Source organism: Brassica oleracea, chromosome C2 (genome assembly GCF_000695525.1).
Source record: "Brassica oleracea var. oleracea cultivar TO1000 chromosome C2, BOL, whole genome shotgun sequence".
Classification (NCBI taxonomy): Eukaryota; Viridiplantae; Streptophyta; class Magnoliopsida; order Brassicales; family Brassicaceae; genus Brassica; species Brassica oleracea.
In genome coordinates this window covers 5,808,735-5,812,382 of record NC_027749.1, presented here as the reverse complement: position 1 = coordinate 5,812,382, position 3,648 = coordinate 5,808,735, and the positions used below count along the sequence as shown (strand labels likewise).

The 3,648-nt window shown below is 36.6% G+C and overlaps 1 long non-coding RNA gene across 1 annotated transcript; it reads right to left on the bottom strand.

Moving 5' to 3' along the window:
* Positions 1–1,626: 1,626 nt before the first annotated feature.
* Positions 1,627–3,047, bottom strand: LOC106325661. Its single transcript, XR_001266973.1, has 5 exons — positions 2,941–3,047; positions 2,742–2,834; positions 2,441–2,531; positions 2,251–2,332; positions 1,627–2,151 (listed from the first exon to the last, which is right to left on the bottom strand). It is a non-coding gene; the product is annotated as an uncharacterized LOC106325661 (long non-coding RNA).
* Positions 3,048–3,648: the final 601 nt, after the last annotated feature.

Here is a 3,648-nt window from a genome sequence, read left to right as displayed (position 1 = left end):
CAGAAATACGATAAATGCTAAGTTTCCAAAGATAAATGTAAAGATTCGAGGATAACTATCAAGATCGACGAAAAATGGAATATTCCCAAAAGAGATAGACTTGGGCCCGAAGGCGAATGATGGGCCACCGACCTAGAGCGACTATATAAGGAGAGTAGGAGCAGAAGAAAAGGGGATCCGAGAATTTAGACTTAGAGAACTCCTGCTAGCTTAGAGAACTTAGGGCTTAGGTGGTTAGACTAGCACGGCAAGGCTTAGGACGTCTTGGCCGCCTCTTGTCCTGTTGTTCTGATAGTTAGCATATCTCTACTCCTCTCGGAGAAATCTTGTATTCATACTATTCAATAAAACGCCTCTGAGCGATTATATATCTTTTTATCGTTCTAAAGTGATTACGCAGAGAATTCGGACCTTCAAGGAAAAACGGGTTCACTCGGTTTTCCTCCATTATTATTTATTATAATCGACGGTGTGAATTTCGGTTGCCACAGTTGAAAATTTTGCTTCGATAAAATCAGCATTAAAAAGTGTCGCTAGTTCAGTATTGATACCAATATTGTGCAGCGTAAAGTTTGATAACTCAATCTTTAAGTTCAAGTAAGCTTTAGAGACTTAATTCGTATAATCGAGTGATTCTAAATCGCTTGAGATTAATTTTTTGAATCAACGAGTTTAATCAAATTAATGAAATAAAAAAGAGAAAATTATCATTTAATAACTTACTAAACTAGATTTTGACTCGCGCTTTGAAAAGCGCAGAATGTTTTTTTCAGTTCGGTTCAATTTCGTTTCTAATTTTCGAATGTTTAGGTTGCAAAGATATAAATTTGGAAAGAGCTGCAAGTGAGATCTTGCAACTGTGATTTCTCTCTTCTGATCGTTGTGAGTCATGTGACTTTGTCGTCCGAGTGGTCGTGTCTCCGTATTTACTCAATAATTTCACGTCCTCTTCATCATAGTGGGCTCAACCAATTGGGTTTCCTTTTCCTTTCTATAGTTTAAAATTAGGTTCTATGTGGATCAACGACTAGAGTGGGCTTTAGTTTTTTTTAATAACAATACTGTGCTCATTTGCTGCAGTTAAGTTTAATGCAAATGTGTATATATAATACTAGGGTAAACCCGCCTTACGGGCGGGCGAGTGAATAAACTAATGGAAAAAACATTTTTAAAATTTTAATATACATTAAATAAAAATATCATTAAGATTCATAATTGTTTTACAACAATTTTATTTATTTATTTTACAATTCATTTTAGGAATTTTAATGACACATTCAACAGAACGCCACTATAATCCTCCAATTAATATATATATATATATATATATATATATATATATTTTTTTTTTTTTTTTTCACACATTTAACAAAACAGTGATTACTTTTATCGTATTTAATTTGTACACTACATATTAATCTCAGATCTCAAAGTTTATAAGAAACAATCGAATAACCATTCTTGATGCATCTTGTACTTTAGCATAAATTTGTTAGCAGAAAGTGGTTTATAAATTGAAGCTGGTTTAAATAAAAATGATTTACAATTTTTTATAACTACAAATCTTGAGTTAAGTGTTTGTCAATTCAAGTTGGATGTTTGTAACCTTGATGAAGTATTTGGCCATATATAGGTCGGTTACATTCTGTAATTTAGTGTGTATAGCTGTAGGTTACATACTATGTCGTTACATATAAATGCTGTCACGATATCAAAAGTGAATAAAAGGACTCTCCCTTACAATTGCTAAGTGTTCTTGACAGATTTGCAGAGCTCTCAACATTTATTGAAAAGCAGAGAAAAAGACATAACAAAAATTTTGAGATTGATAAAAAAAATCTGGTCTGAGAGTTGGATTAATTATAAAGACACTGTATAGCTCCAGATGCCACTTGAGAGACCATCCCCGATTCTCCATGATGCAGCCTCCATCGTTTACAAAACTCCTCCCCTGTTCTTTTTAATATAAATTGGTGACTGCAACTGATCCATTGATACATTTTCTGCATTGAATCTTCCCTCTTGCTTAATTCGTCCTTTTTAATACTTTTTCAAGTTCCACATTCTCGCCTCTATAGAAGAATTAGATACTTCACATCAATGAAACAAACACGCTCCATCCACTATGAATCAAACGGCTTCGTGGCTCACCTGCCAATATCAAAATCAAAAACATCAACCATCATAGAACGCTTATGACATAAACAGAACATAAATAAAGAAAGATAGTCAATAATATTTTTCCTATACCATGGAAATATGTATGGAACGTCACTCATTGGCAAGCAAAAACTTTGCAACCAACTCTTGATAGGGAGATTGACCGGAGATCCTGAAAGAAGAATCAAAGGGGTGAATTAAAGGTCAAGGTTTTGGGAAAAAAAGTTTTGATTTATATAAACACCAATCTAAGCACATAAAACTTAACATGTGTACTTACTTGTGTCCAAAAGGTCAAGGTTTTGCGGAAGGAGTTCACCTGGAACCTTGGGAACAGAGGAGGCGCCTCTTTCTCAATTGCATTCGTCATGCTGCAAGAGAAACAGAAAAATATATCAGCTTCTTGAAGAATAAGATCATCATCTTATACTTGGTTAATACAAAAGAATTGGAAACAAATTCTATAAAATTGTTTTGGTCGGTGTCTGACTGTGCATGTTAAATCATAGAATAAACCTATTGTTAGCTGACAATCCAAGACTCATACAACAAAATTTTCCAAGGAAGTCAGAGAAGTATACCTTTAAATATACATTAATAACTGGACAAAGAAGCTTGATGCAAGATCATTGATGACATATGTTGTTCTGTTGACGGGTTGTCGTTGCCGTAACCTAATCATCAAAGAACGTTAAAATTAAACAAAAATAGACAACACCTTTTAGAGGACATATGTTTTCTTTAGAATTGAGATGATGAAGTTCAAGGAAAAAAGGTTACCTTTTATAGGAGCAGAGACACCGCCTTGCAAAAGAATAAGCTGCATTCAATAACAGATCATGCTCGAAGGGGTGTGATGGAGTTAAGGAGTATGATAAAGACAATGAATCAATAACTGTTGACATGAAGAATTAAACAAAGGGAAGTAGTGGAGGAAGTGGGAGAAGTGGCCATATCACTTACCAAATGGGGAGGAGTGGCTAGTCCACTACTAGTTAGTGGAGGAAGTGGGAGGAGTGGCCATATCACTTACCAAATGGGGAGGAGTGGCTAGTCCACTACTAGTTAGTGGAGGAAGTGGGAGGAGTGGCCATATCACTTACCAAATGGGGAGGAGTGGCTAGTCCACTACTAGTTAGTGGAGGAAGTGGGAGGAGTGGCCATATCACTTACCAAATGGGGAGGAGTGGCTAGTCCACTACTAGTTAGTGGAGGAAGTGGGAGGAGTGGCCATATCACTTACCAAATGGGGAGGAGTGGCTAGTCCACTACTAGTTAGTGGAGGAAGTGGGAGGAGTGGCCATATCACTTACCAAATGGGGAGGAGTGGCTAGTCCACTACTAGTTAGTGGAGGAAGTGGGAGGAGTGGCCATATCACTTACCAAATGGGGAGGAGTGGCTAGTCCACTACTAGTTAGTGGAGGAAGTGGGAGGAGTGGCCATATCACTTACCAAATGGGGAGGAGTGGCTAGTCCACTACTAGTTA